This window comes from Euprymna scolopes, chromosome 29, assembly GCF_053919585.1.
Source record: "Euprymna scolopes isolate OS-2025 chromosome 29, ASM5391958v1, whole genome shotgun sequence".
Taxonomy (NCBI): Eukaryota; Metazoa; Mollusca; class Cephalopoda; order Sepiida; family Sepiolidae; genus Euprymna; species Euprymna scolopes.
The window spans coordinates 114,914,039-114,934,768 of NC_136510.1; the positions used below are offsets into that span (position 1 = coordinate 114,914,039).

The window sequence follows — 20,730 nt, forward strand, 5'->3', positions numbered from 1 at the left end:
TATTATTGTTGTCATTTGTTATTTATTACTGTATATGTTATCTTTAATTTAATTTTTGATTTAATTTTGCATTTTAACCCATACAAGGCAGCAAAGCGTCACTTTGATGTAGGGGCTATTATATGGGACATAATCTGTTGGCGTACTATGTTGGGAGTTGAGCAGCAAGATATCTGTTTACCTTACACTTGAACTTCTGCATGTCAGGGTCAGGTCAGGGAAGCAGGAACCTGGAACCTGGAAGGGAATTCCAAAGTCTAGGGACAAAAGTACTAGAGTAGGAGGCTTTCTTACATTTAGGGATTTCTTACAAAAGTACTAGAGTAGGAGGCTTTCTTACATTTAGGGATTTCTACAGTGGAGAAGTAGGGTTTTGCTGCTTGTCGGGTTTGTTGGAGGTATTTACGCTGAGAGGGCACAAGGGCTTGTAGTTTTTCAGAGCATCGACCATTAAGAGACTTGTAAAACTAGCCGAGAGATGCAACATTTCGTTGATAAGACAGCAGGTGAGGACTAATTGATAGTATGGGACCTATTATGTTGGCGACTCTTTTGAACTCTGTTTAAGAGGGGGAGACTAGTAGCAGATGCACCAGCCCAAATGTTACAACAATACTCCATACATGGATGAATGGTGGCTTTGTAGATGTGTAGGATACTCTCAGGCATAAGTAATTTTCTAGCATAGTAGAGAGAGTCCACCTTTGAAGCAGCCTTGGCAATGTTTTCACTGTATCTATTCCAATTCATGTACCTCGTGAACATTAAGCTGAGGAATTCAAACAAAGTACTTTCAGGTAATGTATTATTAGCCATGGCTTTTAGTGATTGAGTAGGTTTTTTGTAGTTATTAAATTAAAGAAGCTTAACCTTGGCAGCATTGAATGTGATCATCCATTTTTGTCCCCATTCCACTACAGACTAGAGGTCTTCCTCTAGCGTTTCTGCCATTGCCTTGGATACATGTTCTTTCGTTTTTCCCCCATGTATGTTATAGAGCATGGTGTCGTTAGCAAATATACACATTTCAGAGACTATTTTATCAAAGAGGTCATTTATGAATACCAGGAATAATAAAAGTCCAAGGATCGATCCCTGAGGTACACCAGCAATTGTATCATATTGTTTTAACATGCGACCATGGATTCTTCTCTTATTCAGGAATGATTTAATTATGTTAGGTATTCGTCCAGTAATATCATAGGATCTGATTTTCAGTAGAGGTCCATCGTGCTATACCCTGTCAAAGGCCTTAGATATATTTAGGGCTACTGCCCTAGCATCCACTGCTTTATCCAGTGCATGGTATATATGTGCAGAGATTACAGTTAGGATATCTCTTTTTTTTTTACATAGGCATCACCACTTATCAAGGCCAAGAGGCCACTCAAGGATAAGGGTTAAAGAGTGTACAGTAGACATTGGACAATATAGTAATCATTAGTAATGAAAATTTGATAAATTTGATAACTTATATAGAACGGCTCGTCAAGAACTTATTTACGTTAGACTTGAACACAACCATATTGTAGTCAGCCGGAAAGCAGGAAAACGGAAGACAATTCCACAGGCGTGCAGTTCTAAGAAAGAAGCTTTGTTCATGGAATCTACGTTTAGGTTTAGGCACAGATAAAGAGGGGGGGAATTATTGATAGTGTGTACAGCTAGATGAGTGTTTCTTGTGAAAGTTTGGCGAGGGGGTACCATAGATTGAAGCTCAGTTGAACACCTTCCATGAAAATAACAATACATCAGAGACAAACTCGCAATATCTCTTCTGTGAGATAGAGGTTGCAAGGAAGAGAAAAGGATATCTCCTACGAGGCTACAAAGTCTATTTTGAACTATATCAAGGCAGGACAAGTCCTTTCTAGCAGCTCCTGCCCAGATGCAGTAGAACGGGTTTGCCTAAATCCATATTGTTGGTCGGACAGAAGTTTAGCAGCTGTGAGGTGGTGGACTATAGCTTGATTAATTATGAACTCAAATAGTTTGGCGAAAAATGGGAGGAGGCTAATGGGGTGATAATTTAATGGATCCGTTCTGTCACCAAAATTCTTGTAAACTCGTAAACTACAGAAGCAATTTTCTCAGCAGTCAGGAATGCAAGATTCGTTAAGGCATTTGTTGAAAAGTTTGGAGAGAACAGGAGCAACCTCAGCGGAGCATTATTTTAATAGTACAGCAGGGATGAGATCAGGTTCACATGCTTTTGAGGTGTCCAGGTTTTTTTAAATTATGTATTTGAGAAGGGGTAATTTTCAGATCATCTAATGTAGTTTTTGTCCACAAAGTAAAATCTGGGAAGGGGTTTGCTGTAGACGCAGGCAAGCAGATTAGACTTCTCAGTTGCCATGCAAATAACTTCATGATTCAGCCAGACAAACTGTCAAACCGGTACCCTCAAACCTGTAAGACAAGAATGGCCCAAATGGTTCCCACATTATGTTAATTTCATTACTATGTCTACTTAATAATTGATTGTCGCGCAACATATGTGCTGATTCTTTGAGTTGTCTTACTCTTCACTGTTCTTCTCTGTCTATAATTTTTACTTCCTCCCATGAAAGTAGATTTCCCTACACATATGGTCAGCCATACTCGATGGTGAATGTGCAATTTTCAGTGTAGGTGATCGAAAAATACAATTGCAAATTATTTAGGACTTCTATCCAGTCATGGCTGATGGAACGAGAAGATGCTACCACCATGACGTTAATAAAGAGTTTTGTTCAAAATTCCACCTGGATTCCTGAGCTCGACAGAAACATTCTAGAGTTCAACAAGATACACCCGAAGAAAGTTGGAGGTTGCATCAACCAAAATGTTGTGAAAATGACACTTAGGTGAGAACAGTAGTATGACGAATCCAAATATGAATAATCGATCGTGGCAATAAATATTGAAAATGTAATATTCTTATCACATCTCAAATTAAAAAAGGGTAAAAGATAACTTTGAATATTTATCTCATCTCAAATTCTGTTACAAGAAAGAAATGTTTATAGAAAATACATATAATCAAATTGCTGGCCTGGGTGGGTGCTGTTACCAAGGTCCTCACAGTGTTGCAAAGTCTTACAGAAAGGCAAGCCAATACGGTTAGAGGCAGCACAACTCCAGGAGTTGCTGGAAATGTGTTGCAATGCGTCACCATCTTTCTATTGTAGCTCCAAATCAGATTCTTGTTGGGGTTGACTTCCTTAGCCTTTGCCTTCCCTAAAACATTCTCAAATCAGTGCAGCTATTTGCTCATAGCTGTTGCTTATAAGCCTATAGAAATCATACGGAATATAACGAAAAATTCTCAAATGTCATATATTAAAAATTAAGATGACTGCAAATTATTTGTTTTTGATATTGTTCATATCTTTATACACATGTAAATGTTCAGAAAATATTATTATTTTTTTTATTATAAGTACAAAAATTATTTTAATAAACTCACATTTTATATGAAATAAAGCCAAGGAATTGATTACGATAATATCTAGGAAAAGATTAATGAGTACAATTTCCAAAACAGTCTCAGTAGCAAAAAATTAAAGCTTATTCATGTCACAAAATTTATCACATTTGTAATTTTTATTTTAGTCTAAATCCATAGGTTCCTTGCAGAACTGAGATTGCCACTTCTAGTTCTGTTCTCTTAATTGCACAGCTTAGTGGATTTATAAGATTATATTTTCAAATTCATAGGATTATCTGCTATGCGTTTTTTAGTTTTATTCATTTATGAAGATGAAGGGGCCTGCTACTGGATTTAGCAATTATATCTTAGCATTCTTTTTGTAGGGAAACGTGTGACTTACCTAATTAGCACGTGTGCATAATTCAATGGGTTGGTCGTGGAATGAAATGAACGAAGAAGAAAGAAACAAAAATGGCTGCCTTATCTCTTTATATGCCTGCAATGTGACCACCCAATATGCAAATTAGATGCTCCTGGTTGGAGATAAAAGAGGGTTGATATTTAGAGGGCCGTTCGTTTTGAAGTTGGATTTCAAAGAAATAAGTTGAATTAGCAGAAGTACGTTGGGAGTTGAGAGAAGGTGCATTACGTGTACAGAAGTTGGAAGTTTGGACAAAAGTGTTAACCTTACCCAGGAAATTATTAGTGTGACGGGCGGAAGAAATAACACTCAAGTTATTGAGTTATAAGCTATTTCGGCTCTCGGTGTGCAGTGACTCGAAAGGCAGAAAATGGACAGATTCGACTTTCGCTTGATACCTGAGTTTGATGGATCTTCCACTGGACCGTCTGTCGTTGAATGGATGGAAAAGGCTGAAAAGATCTGTACACTGTGCAGAATTAAAGAACCAGCCACAGTCATTCCTTTGAGGTTAACCGGAGGGGCCTATGCAGTCTACCAGCAACTCGGAGATGAACCAGACTGGGATACAATAAAACACAGCCTGTATACAGCGCTTGGTACAGATCCGTTTGTTACATGGCAACAGTTCACGAGCCGGCGACTTCACCCCAAGGAAACCGTTGATGTGTACCTAGCCGACCTACGAAAGTTGTCGGTACTATTTGGTGGGGTTAATGATAAGATATTAAGATGTGCCTTTTTAGTAGGCTTACCTGAGGAGGTCAGCAAACTGTTGCGGGCATCATCACGAATTGATGAATTGACAACAGACGAGTTATTAGCCCGAGCTCGAAACATCTGTAAGGAACAGGAGCCAATTGCAGTAGCAACTAGCATTCAACATGCAACAGTCGAACCACATGGAAGCAATGTAGATTCTCTCCCAGGTAGTAATAAGCATGTAGGCCCAGTGTGCTATGAATGTGGGGAGGCCAATCATTTTGCTAAGGATTGCCAGAGTGATAGGAGGTGTGTATATCCACGAGCACAGTACAATGCTATCACTGCAATAAGTATGGGCACATATCTCGCAACTGTTCGGGAAACGACGTTGGGGGCAAGGTACTATCGCCACCTTTGCCCCTTGCCAACCAATAAACACGGGATTACCGGTCATTGGCGTTAAAATTGACGATGTGCAGTGTTCAGCACTCATAGATACGGGGTGTTCCCGGTCTATAGTTAGTGCACATTACTGTCAGATGTGGCGGGAGCAACCAGTCGGTATTATGTCGATCAATGGTTTATCCCGAGCATGTTGTGGTGAAGGGATGATTACGATCTGTACCGAGAAGGGTGACACAGCCTAAGTTGATGTTCTGGTGATGCAAGAAAAACCCCTTGGCTATGGCATATTGATTGGAATTGATGCAATACAAGCACTAGGAGGCGTCATAATCACAGCAACTGGAGGTATAATGCTTGGAGAAGGAAAAGAAGTCTGTGCAGCCATGTCTATTGAAGAAAAGGACTTCTGTGCTACGTTTGACAACAAGGAAAAGGCGTGGACTGCAAAGTGGAAATGGACTATGAGCCAGGCACCAGATCGGCTGTGCAATACCATTCCAGAGTATGCAGTTTCCACAAAGAATAGGGCCGCATATGAAGAACTTCAGATGTGGATTGATAACAGATGGTTAATACCATACCCACAGGAACGTCTGGGACCACCCAAAGGATTAATTCCGCTCATGGCTGTTGAACAACCTACTAAAGACAAAATTTGGCCCATAATGGATTACCGAGAATTGAATCAACATGTTGATGCTTTCACTGGAAATGCAGATGTGTGCGCTGCTAAACTAAGAGAGTGGCGTCAGAAAGGGAGTAATGTAGCACTGCTGGATTTGAAGAGAGCCTACCTGCAGATACGTGTCCATGAGTCATTATAGCTATTTCAGACTGATAATCAAGGGAAAACAATATTGTTTGACACGTTTAGGTTTTGGCCTAAACGTAGCAACCTTAATAATGACAACTATTATTAAAACTGTTTTGATGCAGGATGAGACCACAGCAAAAGCTGCTTCAGCTTACATTGACGACATCTACGTTAATGAGGATATAATGTCTGCAGATGTGGTTCGAGCAAAACTGGAATCGTTTGGGTTAATAAGCAAAGACTCTAAGTGCCTAAAGGACAGGGTGCCTGTGTTAGGCCTAGAGGTCTATGAGAAGGGCAATACTTTGTGATGGAAGCGAGGGAGCGCAATTCCAGAGTTACCCAGTGTATTGACAAGACGCATTGTGTTTTCTATTTGCAGTAAATTAGTATGACATCTACCTGTCTGTGGATGGCTCCGATCGGCAACAGGAGTGTTAAAAAGACGAGTAACTGCAGTAACCAAAGGATGGGACGACATGGTGGATGATGATTCTCTCCAGCAAATGATGGCTGAAATGTTGTCCAGAGTACATAGAAACGACCCTGCCCAGGGTGAGTGACAGGTATCTGGAAACGAACTGAATGCATGGGTTGATGCAAGGTGTCGTGTTGGAACAATTGGGTGCCGTTGTGGAAGATGCGTGCTGGCTTCGTCCGAAAAATGATGCCCAGCATATAAATTTGGCAGAACTCGATGCCACATTAAAAGGGCTTAATCTTGCATTGCAATGGCAGGCTAAGGTTGTGCATCTCCACACTGACTCGTTGTGTGTTTACCACTGGTTGACCGACACCTTGACTGGAAAGGCTCGAGTTAAGACTAGAGCTGCAAGTGAGATGTTAGTACGAAGGAGACTGGCAATGATAAAGCGTATAGTTGACGAATACAGCTTGCAGGTGGACATTACCTTAGTTTCGTTGATGCAGAATTTGGCTGATAGCTTGACTAGAGTACCAAATAGGTGGATTGATGTAATGAGGAAGGGATCTTACCCAGGAAATTATTGGTGTGACGGGCGGAAGAAATAAAACTCAAGTTATTGAGTTATACTTTTAATGGATCTTCCATATTTCTTAACTATTTAGTTTGTAAAATACTAGACTGTACAGCTTGGCCTATTATGTGGGTTTATATGATTATCTATTTTAAGATTTTAGTCTCAAATATTATTTTCATGTTTCTATTCTCAAACCAAAAAAGTAAATAACAGAAAATGCTTTTGTCTTCTTCATGTATAATCTTAATATTTCAGAATTGTAAATTCTACTAGTTCAAAACATAAGTCTGCATTATTTTTTATGTGCAAACATGAAAAAATGTTTCTTATTGAATGCAAGTGATCAGTCTCACACTTCACAAATTAATGTTTAATTCCAGTGTGTTCACATGCCTTAAATCACAATTGCAAAATTCTTCATACAAAAATAGTTTCTCTTACATGTATTTTAATTAAAACCAAAACATTCAAACCCATAAACTTCACAAGCAGAATTATTTCTTTAAGATCAAGGAACGCTTTCCTGTCTTTGATTCTTGATTTCTTTGTGAATTCTGTTTTCACAAACTAGAGGTTGAAGGATCAATCCTTAGCATGAGCAATACTAAGAATGCCATGGCCATAGTTGTGGTATTCATGCTGGGTTGGTTGGGCTGGTTTTTCTAACAAGTTCACCACGTTTAAAATACTAGCTGCCATGGCAATTCAAGGCTGATATGAGTATGCAATTTCAGCAACAGCCCTCATAAAAGTGAGCGCCCAGAATTAGTTCATGATCCTGATTTACCATCCTGAGACAGGTTTTGAATTAACCACCACAACGTTTTTTTTCCAGCCTGGTGGTGGTGTCCGGTCGATAAATTCACAGATGAAGTCACTCGCTTTCATTGAAGGAAATGGCTGAATCAACGAAAACATCTGCCAATTTTTACATTAGATATTTTGGGGGTATAGATCTTCCAGTGAGTGTGAACTGTATTGTTGAAGATAAGCTGTTGTCAGTAAGCCCAGAGGATGCAGCGCAGTAAGAGTACAATTATGAATTACTTAAGAATTTTACCCAATCATGGCTCAAGAAACAAGAGCAAACTACCCCTGTGGATTAAATAAAAGGTTCTATTCATAATACTTTGCATATTCATGACATAAAAATGTCAGAGTTCGATGCCATATACGTCAAGAAGCTTGAAGTTTATATTGACCCAAAAGTTATGGGAATAACATCAGAGACACAAACAGTAGTCTAAATAATCCAAATTCATCCGTTATAGTTAGATCCAGTCTGTTTTAAGATAGTAGTTAAACCTGACATACTGCTTTTCTTTCTTCTCATTCTTTAAGTTAAAACAGAGGAGAATAAGAACAATTTATCATTTTTAATAAACTAGTTTACAAAGTAATGTTTTCTTTTTCTTACAGCCTTTGTTTAGTTTTGTTGGATTCTAGGACTAAAATTAAAAATGTCTGGTAGAGTAGCAAGTTTTGTTTTCTCACTTGTGGTCACTTCAGTAGAAGGGGCACCTTTGTTATCCTCATATGATAAAGAATGTAGCTATGCCAAGGTTTCTTTTTTAATTCCAGATTAAATCCTGTTAGTTTTTAGATTTTCTCATAGTTTAGTTCTAAGAGAAAGTTCGTTTAATGTCAAAATGTCCAGATAAAACTCTTGTACCGAGAAAGAGAAAACACACAGTGGTGCATATTTTTAAAAAAATTTCTCATATTCGATTTTTCTGGGGATAGATAATTCTACAAATACCAGATATTCACTTGCTATTTCAGAGACTCTAAAGAAAAGATTTCTAGGGCTTCCACTATCACTATCAAAATAATTATTTGTATCTCTATTTGACTTTGTTAGTGTGTTTACTCATGGGTCTGGACTTCAGAAGTTGCTGAAAATACTGAACCACAGATGGTTATTTTATAATTACTCTTTCCACTTCACTTCTGGTTGCTCCTTCATTTTATTTGATTTTTATATTATCTTTTGCTTATTAAATTGTTAGAAGGAAGTAAAGCATAGGTAATAGAAGCAACCCCACTTCTTAAGGGATTTTCTAAATATTAACGTTATTAAGAAAAAATATTTACCATGGTGACGAATAACTGGGATTAAAATGGAAACAATAATCGAAAAGAAAATCCAAAAGACATCACAAAAATTGTTTTCTTTTATTATTTCAGTTCACTTTGTTTTTAGAAATCAAAGCATTCACTACTGGAATTAGAAATTATAATTGAGTTCTTTTATAAAGATCTTCCCCTATTTTCAAATTTTTTGTAAGTTAAATGTTTGTTCTCATGTGATGTTTTGAATTGCGAATTTTGTGAAAATGCCAATCCATAGATGTTGCAAGAATAAAAGTTATGAGTTATTAAGTTTAAGTCACAAGCCGAGTTATTTCTTTAAGATACTTGATATTCGTATGACTAATGCTTTGAAATTTCTTAATATGAGTAACAGATGTAAAAGCAGAAGAAATAACAAGTTGTAAGTAGCAGTTGCCTGAATTCAATCATTAGTATAACCAATATTAAGACTACAATTGTGAATTACTTAAGACTTCTATTTGATTGATAACAAGAACAAGCTATCTCTGTGGATTAAATAAAGTACTGAACTACACCAGTTATAAACATTGTTTCTGACTTTTTAAATTTTAGTTCAAATTGTATTTGGAGATCACAAAGTGTAATACTGGAGTTGGCAATTCTATATGAGTTCTATTTTATGGATTTTCCACATTTCGCAGACCTTTAGTAGATAAAATAGTATGTGTTCGCATGTGAGGTTTTAGTTGAGAATTTTGTGAAAAAGCTGAGCCACAGATGTTGCAAGTATAAGGTTTCTCTCCGGTGTGTATTCGTACATGTCTTTTCAAATCAGAATTTTGTAAAAATGCAGACCCACACACGTTACAGGAATAAGGACGCTCCCCAGTATGTATACGCATGTGTCTTTTTAAATGGATGTTTTGTGAAAAAGCTGTTTCGCAGATTTCACAAGAATAAGGTTTCTCGCCTGTGTGTGTTCTCATATGTTTTTTTAGAGCAGAATCTCTTGAAAATGCTGAGCCACAAACTCCACATGAATATGGTTTCTCTTTTGTGTGTGTTCGCATATGCATTTTCAGGTGACTGTTTTGTGAAAATGCTGATCCACACACTTTACAAGAATATGGTTTTTCTCCAGTGTGTGTTCGCATGTGGTTCTTTTGGCAGAATCTTCTGTAAACGTCAAGTTGCAGATTTCAAACGAATAAGGCTTCTCACTTTTTTGCTTTATTTTACTTTAGTCGAAGTTCTCAGAAATCAAGGGGCCCACAACCTAGGGCTAACACTTGAAGTCTATATGAGATACATAGATATTCGAATGTTCCATTAAAGTTCTTTATCTCTCAAGCATTGAGTTAGTAAAGAAATTGAGAACATACTTTTCCTCTCCCCAATTAACCATTTTTATATGTTGTAGTATATCTTTCATCTTGGTCTCTTGGTCTTACTGGATTCCAGGACAAGAATTTATCTAGTCTGGTGGAGTATCCAGCTTCGTGCTATTACTTGAAGTAATATCACTTGGAGAAGGTGCACCATTCCTCGGAAAAGCAGTGGGGTAGCCGTAGTGAGGAGATCTTATTTGGGCTTCGTACATGCATTTTTAAATCAAAGTTTTGTGAAAATACTGAGCCAAAAACCTCACAGGAAAAAGGTCGCTCATTATTGTAGATCCATACATGTTGCTTGAGATAAATAACTTTGAAAATGATGATCTACAAATTTCACAAGAATAACGTTTTCCTTTAGTGTTTGCTTGCAGGCTGCATACTAAATGATTTCGATTGGTTTGAGTAAATGCAACATCCTCCAAAGCAATGTTCCTTAAGCTATTGGTACAGTTAAAAATATGACATAGTTGTATCCTCTTAATATGATCAGTTCAGTTATTTTCACTGCGTCTGTTATCTGTGAATAAAAAGAAATATTTTTTTTACAAATATTACATTACGAAAATATCTATGCATATGAAAATCAATTTATTTGAGCATATTATATGGAAATAGCAGTGCATATATATTCTTAAATAATTAATATTAAATTTAAACCAATTATAAAAGTTTATACATTTCTAGTTTATACTATCGAAATAATGAAAGATCATCAAAATCAGACCAAAAATTTCAAATATTTCCATTGATTATAAAACGATATCTCACACACCAATTTCAGATATTTCAAATGATTATGAAACAATATCTCACACACCAATGTTGTATATTTCTAATGATTGTAAAAAGATATTTCATACACTAATTTCAAATATTTGCAGTGATTGTAAAACGATAAACGATATCTCACACACCAATTTTGTATATTTCAAATGATTGTAAAATGATATCTCATATACCAATTTTTTACATTTCGAATGTTTGTGAAACGATGTCACACACCAATTTTGTATATTTCAAATGATTGTAGAATGATATCTCACATACCAATTTCAAATATTTGCAATGATTGTAAAACGATATCTCACACACTAATGTTGCATATTTCAAATGATTGTAAAACTATACAATTTTGGATGTTTCAAATGGTTGTAAAACAATATCTTACACACCAATTTGAGATATTTCCAATGACTATAAAATATTTAACACATCAATTTTTGATATGAGTATCACTATACAGCATTCAGTCTTAAGTTTTAAATCAGTGAATGCTCCAACAACTGATCAAGTCTGCTGTCAAAATCAAAAGTTGTTAATAGACCAATCACTTATATTGTAGTTTGAGTAGCAGATTTTTCTACACCCATGAAACAAAAGATTTGATTAAGAAATTTCAAATAGTTAAAAAATGTGAATATCAGACAATCAAAAGAGTTATCTAATGTGAAAATTATCTGTAAAACCTAACATTTTAGACAGCTAAATTAAAACGATTGAAGCTAATATAGTGAAGGATTAAGAAGACAGTTTCTTCAAATAAATCTCATCTAAAAAAAACATATTATTTACATTTATATATTGATATCATGCACTGCAATGGTTGCCACTTTTATACTCTACTTATGTGACCCCGCACGATTTTCAAAATGGCAGCTGCTACAAGAGCAAAACAGTGCACATCTCATCCAGCAGTGATAATCGGTATTTTTTAAACATTAATCCCCAGTCGAGATCCTGGCTAATACGCTTATTACTTTCTGTAATCAACAATTCAAAAAGAAGTTCCTGAATAAATACGATGTTAAATTCTAATCATGCTGCTCATATAGAACATCAGAAAATGGTATTATGGAAAAGTGTTATCGCACAGTAAAGCAGATTCTTGTACAGAAAAAGCTTCATTATTATGTAGGTCATGTATTGGTAAAAAGTTACCCCCAGGTAACTTACCAACGCCCATCGAATTACTACCCGATTTGAGTAAAATGGGTTACTTCCCCATTAGGATCAACAAGGTATTTCTACACATTATAAAGAGAGGGACACAATTTCGCATCAACAGAGTTATAAGGGACAAAGTCGCATCAACAGAGTTATAGGTCCACAGTCAGTGGTCATTAATGACATGCCTCAGCACATGGTAGACATGCACACACACACACACACATACATCTTAGTTCAGTACGAGTAGTAGACAACAGTGGTAACGTATCAGAGAGTGCTGAATTGGGAGAATTATATTCTGTTTCAAGCAGTAGTGGATCCATATCTGAGAGTAAGGGAGAAGCCACGACTGAGCATTACAAGTTGAGTTTTTCTTTTTATTTAATTGTTATTTTATCAACTTGCATGAAAAGAGCTATGTAAAAGATGCTTAAAACCGTTTGAATTATGCAAGTACCATAAGTAGTTCAAACGTTATGAGAATTTTAAGTGCCAAAGTTTATGCTTTTCTGTAGACATTTTTCTTAAGAAATTACGGACCTCAACATTTCAAGAAATTCGGTAATTTCGCCACCATTTATTTAATTTTCAAGCTATTCTCATGAAACTTGGCACTCTTATGTAAAATTGTGTGCTCTTTCTGATTATACCGTCAAATCTGATGTATCTCTTTACCATAAGCCATGAATTATAAATTAAGATGTACAAATTAAATTTTGTTTTTAAACTGGTGCATAGTATCATACAGTGGGTGTCTATTCATGAACAAAACTAAGTATTATACTGGTATTTAAACATAGCATTATTGAGAGCAACCATTTTCCTGCCTCCTCACCAAAAGAGAGCTTAATCTGGGGTGTAGCCATTGAATGCCTAAATTGGCCGGTATTTACTATTTCCCTCAAAGGAAAAACAATTAGTAGATTAATCTCAGAAATAAATCGAAGAAAATCTTTCATATAGATTTTTGATTTCTGTAAAAGATGGAAATTCCCATAGTCGACCAGAACTTATGCATTTTGGGACCAGTCCAATTTTCAATTTTGTAAATCCTCTCTATCTGGCCCAAAATATACCCCTATTTTCTGATATGCAACCATATATCGTACTCTACATGAATTCTTGATGTAGCTTTCACAGTACCAGGATACCAGGAATCCTGATAAGCAACAACTATATATTCACCAGTTGATGGTAATTTTTGTAATTTCTATTCTGCTGTTTTACTAAAAATTCAACGATGCAAACAAAGAAATAAAACGGTAATTTTTTTACATTGTTTCCACCTTAACATTTAAAATGATTACTTTTATAAGTTTTAGGGTATGCTGAAAACGAATATCGCATTTAAATTTTCTGCAAATAAGTAGTTTTACGGATATTAAGCAATGTCATTTCTTATGTTATCGCTGGTGGCCATCTTGGTATGCATGAGTACACAAATGCAACCCCGAGAAACTATGTGCAAACACACATACCAAGATGGTCACCATCAATAACATAAGAAATAACATTGCTTAACATCCGAAAAGCTACTTATTTGTGGAAAATTTAAATGTGATATTCATTTTCAGCATATCCGAAAATTTGAAAAGTTGTCATTTTAAAGAAAAATGTTAAGGTGGAAACAAGGTAAAAATTTACAAAATTCATTACAATGAAATTCTTTATCGAACCGCCTAATTATTATTGTTATTATTATTATTATTATTATTATTATTTAGTTATCCTCAGTTAAAAAAATTGGGTTTGTCTTACAGAATCGAAAAAATAGTCTTGACAATGAGTTAAAAAAAATTCAAATTTCACAATATCTTTTTTATTTGTTAGGTGAAAGTACAGAATAGTTAAGAAAACACCCTTCCTTCCCCATGTTAAGAACGGGGTTCTAAATAATAACATTATTATTTCAGCATGGTAGCATAAGTGCACAAGTACCTTTTATTTATTATATATTTGTTTTTTTGTTGTTTTTTTTCACCACTAAAAAACACAATTCTACCTTAAGTACAATTACAAGATAACAGAAACGCATGTACTTCGTACATTTTGTTGTTTTTTAACGCTTTTAGTACATGTGTACTAAAAGTGCTAAAAACAACAAAATAGTATTGTTTGGAAATCAAATTTGAAAACCTTGAAAATAATTTTTTTAAATTGACAAACTCAGAATAAAAAACAGTTTTTTTTTTATTATTATTCTTTAGTCAGCTGAGTGCATAGCAAGCCTTTTTTCCCCAAGTGGATTTGAATTTCTATAAAAGATAACATTTTAAAGAAATTTCCGCACCATTAATAACTATCACATATTTACATATTATACATGAAAATAATTCTGAAATTATTATCTATACGAAAATGGATGATATATACCGATTTATTTTATCAATTTTGAAATATTCTTCGTCAACTTTGCTCGGTCGTAACTTTGCTTCCTGTAATCGTAAAAATATACATCAAAGTCCAGTATAGATGGACTTCTATGCTTATATAGCATGTAAAATTTCAGCCATATCCAATTAAATTTGGATATGCATCTAAACGTAACGTATGAAATGTAAACATTGAAAAAAAGTTTCCTTTTTGCTGTCATTTTTTACTGTTTTTTTTCATTTTTAACTTGAAGCATAAAAGAAAATTAAATTAATATAATTGGAATGCTTATTCTATTCTCTTTCTAGCAATGTAATTCGTTTTAAAATTGACGCACAAATAAAAAAGATATGACTTGTTGAAGCACATTAGGTATGTAATTTGCCGATCTCCACGAAAATACAGCATATGCTTGTAATATTAGAGAATGAGGGTGAAGCTGAGCTTTATTCCACTACAAATTCAAATCTCATGGTTTTGTCAGAGAGGAAGAAATAACTGTTGCACAGACTAGCAACCCACTGTCACTTGTGTGATTAAATGATCAGAAGACAATATGACGATAGAAACAAAGATTTACCAACTTAAAAGTGAACGAAGCATTTTTTGTGTCGTGCTTGCCTATCAAACAGAAGAAAAAGGAAAAAAAAATTACAATGTAAGAGTTTTATAATTGGGTCTGATTTGCACATGTGACTAAGTTGCACATGTGAAGACCAACTAACTTAATATAAAAAGGACAGAGAGAAAGCAGACAGTTGACTTGTAGAGACAGAAAAGTCATTTCAGCATTTGAGAAACAGTAATTCTACTTGAAATTTAGATTTCAATAGTGACATTTCTTTACAGTCAATCAGTTACACATACACATCGAAGACATCTGGAACTCTATACTCTATTTTTTAGCTCACTGAGTGAATGATCGCTTGCCTATTAGTATGATGTAGATGATGTTTTGTGCACAAATTGATTGTTAAACCAAAGCCGGGTTCATTGATCTAAATATCAACAGACAATTTTAGGTTTGATTTAATTGTATGTCTTCAAGCTCCTAGATTACATACAACCCAAGGTGATAGAATTTAATAACCGTCTGTCTACAACCTCAATATTCACAGGCCGAACCTGCTTAATAATCAACTTAATCTTGTCAAATCTAAGACACTTCAGTGTATTTTTGTCGATGGTCAATACACCTACCTCTTTCTGCCTCAAATAGTAAGCCTTGCTCGGCGGCATTTGTGAGCATCCAGAATCCATCAGCTGTGCAATCTTGTTCATCTACAAATATTTTGCAACAAGCAATTTTTGATTTTCTACTTGCTTGGGAAAAAAGTTGGGCGTTTCTCTATCATTATGATGAAATGTGCCAAAGTATATTGCACTCAAAACAATATTCTTCTCCTCAAACTTCTGCACTCGACTATCTGACATCTCTGCATGTCCATGTGTTTATTTTATCACTTTCTTATTTGTAACTCATTATTGCTTTGCTATACAGTTTTGTCAGGAAAAGTTTTGCGTTCAAATGCATTCAAAAGCTAATGCATGACACCTTTCATCATTCATCATGATGGCTCTTATCCGAGTCAGAAGCTGCTGTTTATTAGAATGTCAATTCTGGAAGAGACTCTGAGAAGTTGTCTTATGTATAGTGGCAACCCTAAGAATAATTCCCATGTTATCCATTGATCCAACCAGCCAAATCAATCTTGCATTTCATCAAGAAGTTTATCTATTGTCTACAGACAAAAATATCACAACACATGACGAATTGATCAAAGGCATTGAATGTATCCATCGCATATGACACATTTAATCATTCCTGTATCTGCCCCTTGTTCTTTACTTAGTATGGTAAGAACATTTTCGATTTTCTCCATGACACTTCACAAATAAACTCTGCATTTTTTTTTTGTTCATTCAATAATGGACATATCAGTTGTGGTCCCACTGAATTCTGCGATTAGCTGAATAGTAAAGACTTTGACATCCATACTAAAGTCTATACACGAAATAGCTTAAAAAGCTTTAAGATTCGATCAGACAATTATTTACACCCAGACTTAAATATGAACATTAAAACTTAATATCACTTGATTAATATTGAAATAATAATTGATTTGTTTCCTTTTTTAAATAAAAAATAATGCATATGTTAAAACACTCGACAGTCGGCCATTGTTCTTAAACTCTGGCTAAATTCTATGTTTCAGATTAGAAATCGTGTAAGTAAGCAATATAAAGGACGATATCAATACCACAACAAAAGCCATGACAAAAAGTTGATGGACTCCAATAACATTAAACAGACAATAACTTTAGTATATGGACAATTATTACTGAAGGAGGGTAAGTTTTTTCTCCTACTTAATATTGTTTTTGAAGAAAATATTTTTAGGGAGAAGATGATTTTTTAAATTCTAACTGAACCTGGTTTTACATTTGCATAATTTAATTTCGTCAACTATTTTTTATATTTTTTACAGAGTTTTGAAATAATGAACTGTTTTGCTCCCTTTAGGCTCATTCATTAAATCACAACTACAAACATTTGGGTTGTAGAGGTCCTCTTCTATAGAAACGCCCCAAAAAATAAAAGTAAAGATCGAATACATTTTATCGTTTTAAAGTTTACTTAAATTTTAATTCTATCAAATGAACAAATAAATTGGTACTTACACAGAATGCTAACCATGCTGTTTTTTTTTATTTATTTTTATTTTTTTAGATACAATTTTTAAATTCATTTTTACAGTATCTTTAGTTAATTAAATAAAAAATTTTTTTTATTATTCAACTTTCACCCAAAACAAGGCACAGTGCTATTTTGAAATAGGGGGCTACTATTGGAGACATAAGTTGCAGGGACATTATGAAGGGAGATGAGCAGCGAGATGTCTGTTCACATTTCACATGAACTTCTGCATGTCAGTACAGTTGGAAAAGCAGAATCCCGGAAGGGAGTTCCAAAGTCTAGCAGTTCTGGGAAAGAAACAATTGGAGTAGAAGGCTCTCTTACACCTAGAGATCTCTAGTGTGTAGGGGTGAGATTTAGCTGCTTGTCGATTTTGACGGAGGTATTTACGTCGAGGAGGTATCAGTGCTTGTAATCAAAGCATTCACCATTAGAATACTTGCAGAACAAGCAGAGGGATGTAACATTTCGTCGATGGAACAGAGGCTGCGGCTTAGATGACAGTTCAGGGTCTATCAGGTTGGCAATTCTCCTTTGAACCCTATCCAGGAGGGAGAGACTAGTAGCAAATGTACCAGCCCAAATGTGACAACAATACTCCATACATGGGCGAATGGTGGCCTTATAGAGGTACAGGATACTTTCAGGCGTAAGTAGCTTTCTAGCATGGTAAAGAGAGCCCACCTTCCTCGCAGCGGCCTTAGCAATGTTCTCAATGTATCTGTTCCAACTCAGGTTCTCTGTGAACACGAGGCCAACGAGTTTAAAAGAAATACTTTCAGGTAATGAGTTTTTGATCATTGCTATTACTAGGTTGAAGTGCAGAATAGTTACAACATGCTCTTTCCTTCCCATATTAAGAATGAATTTCTCCATAATAGCATTATTATTTCAGCACGGTCCGTATTCTGCATGAATATCAATAAATTAACAGATCAGGCTGTCTAAACATATTGACTTCCTGACTAAAAGTGCACCAAACATTAAAGTTTATTGCGGTTTTTCCTTCTCTTTGAGAAACCAAAGGTGTTTAAAGGTTAAAACAAAAACCATTTTTCATCTAAAAAAAATAAACAAACAACAAATCAAACAATATCAATAATTATTTTAAGATATAAAGAAGTTGAAGCATAAACACTTTTATCAAAATTATTGAACTCGGAATTAAATAATTCAAAAAGTGTTGATATGCCGTAAAACAAAACAAAAAAAACCTAATCAATAGCAGAACTGAAATAATATTATTTTAAGTTTATTATTACCAACCGAATAATTTTGTAGAATTAAAAATAAAAATATTCCAGCAAATTTTTTGTTCAGATTTGGTTTGGATCTAATGCATCCATTAAAAAGAATGGTACTTGTGCATCTACGTTACCGCAATGATAAATTAACATTATTATTTAGAAACCCATTTTTAACACGCGGAAGTGAGTGTTTTGTAACTATTCTGTATTTTCACCTAACATTTTAATAAACAAAAATATCATTTAAAAAAATGAATTGAACTTGAAAATACTATTTTTTTTTAATAGTGCGGTAACATACACGCACAAACACAAAAAGAATAATTATTTTTCAATAAATACCAAAAATTTCATTACACTTTGGTCATATTATTATTATTATTATTATTATTATTATTATTATTATTATTATTATGTGATGTTTTTAAATGGAAGAGATTTCTTTATTTACATGCAAAATTGGAATGTTAAAACATTCGTGGCGACATGTCGGGTTTGTGTTACTATACACATAGATTCGAAAAAGTGGTAAAAAAAACAAATATATAACAAATAAATGTTATCAAAGGCAAGATAAATTACTTTTCTACCAAAATGAATAAGTTTTTTAATGTTTTTACTCACTTTAAAATGTACAATCGGTTTGAAAATCATACAGTGTTTAGTGATATATTTTAAAAAGAAAAATGGCGGCATGCTTGCTGTTGAACATCGTAAATTTGGGAAAATGAGTTCAAACAAACAAATTATACAAAATATTATTAGAAACCCACCGAATATATGTCCGCCCATGTCACGGTAACATATATTCAGTGGGTTCTAACAGTATTTTGTATAATTTTTTTGTTTAAACTCGTTTTTCCAAACTTACCGTGTTCAACAGCGAGCACGCCGCCATTTGCATTTTTCAAATACATCGGTAAACACCGTATGTTTTTCGAGCCAAATAAGCACGTTACGTGAAATAAAAACATTAAAAACTTATCCAGTTTGGTAGAAAAGTAATTTATCTTGCCTTTGATAACATTTATTTGTTATATATTTGTTTTTGAAAACTTTTTCAGATCTATGTGTATCATAAAACAAACCCGACATATCTATATAGGTCCACACGCCACACCTATAAAAGCACCCAAAATATATAGAATATATTTCATTGATTTTAAGTTTATTTAAATTTTAATTCTATCAGTATACATGTAGAATACGGACTGAAATATTTTCAGATACAATTTTCAAGTTGAATTCAATTTTGTTTATTAAATTGCTAGGTGATAGCACAGAATCGTTACCCCTCCCTGACATGTTAAGAATGCATTTCTAAATACTAACGTTATTATTTCAGCACGGTCCGTATTCTACATAAGTACTATTCTATCATATGAAGAAACAAATTAATAAACTGAACTGAGAGAGCATGGTTTAATTTTATTTTTTCCAAACGAAATATTTTGTAGATTTAGTAGTAAAACTATTTCAGCATGTTTTAAAGCATCCATTTTGATAAAATAATTCATTTTTCAATGAATACCGAAAGTTTCAGTATATTTTTGGCGTTTCTTTCTTTTATTTTTGTTTTTACTTATTTGTGATGTTTTACAAAGGAAGAAGAAAGGATATCTTTGTTTACATGTACGATGTGATTTTGTGAACGTTGGCTCATTTTGGATATCAATTTCTAAACCAAATAACAAATAATAATTCAGACGCGCCACTATAGTATAAAATAGCCCAAAAGCAACTAAATTAAAGTAATATTTACCTATATTTTACAATCTGCTTTCGAATGACTTCAAGAAAAAATAAACAATCATAAAACGAATGAATTATACGATGACAAGTGGAAGTCAATATTTAAAATGGCGACCGTAATATCAGGTCCGCAGAAAATAAAAGCTGACGAATTTAAAAGAAATCATTATGAAAAAGGGTCGATCTCTTTGATAAATATTAAAGGTAAAATTTTCATTATTTTATTGATCTTGATATTTGTATTTAATGATGACAAACAATATATTTCTTGAAATGCTATTATTAACGTAAAGCAGACGACGACAGATCGTCTCCATCCAACCTTCGTGTCAAAGTATACTATCTGTAAATGATTTTTTTTTTTTTACCAACAAAAATCTGTAGGCTTGCACAATAAAGTAAATGTGGTATTGTGGTAACTGAACTGAAAATAATGAACACATAGCGAAAGAATGAAAGGAACAGTTCTTGAACGAATATGTGATAAAATGCCTTGTCGCCACCCC

General features: G+C 34.3%; 1 long non-coding RNA gene across 1 annotated transcript; it reads right to left on the bottom strand.

Moving 5' to 3' along the window:
* Positions 1-8,910: 8,910 nt before the first annotated feature.
* Positions 8,911-20,457, bottom strand: LOC145252836 (uncharacterized). Its single transcript, XR_013863686.1, has 2 exons — positions 20,235-20,457; positions 8,911-10,724 (listed from the first exon to the last, which is right to left on the bottom strand). It is a non-coding gene; the product is annotated as an uncharacterized LOC145252836 (long non-coding RNA).
* Between the last annotated feature and the right edge of the window lie 273 nt (positions 20,458-20,730).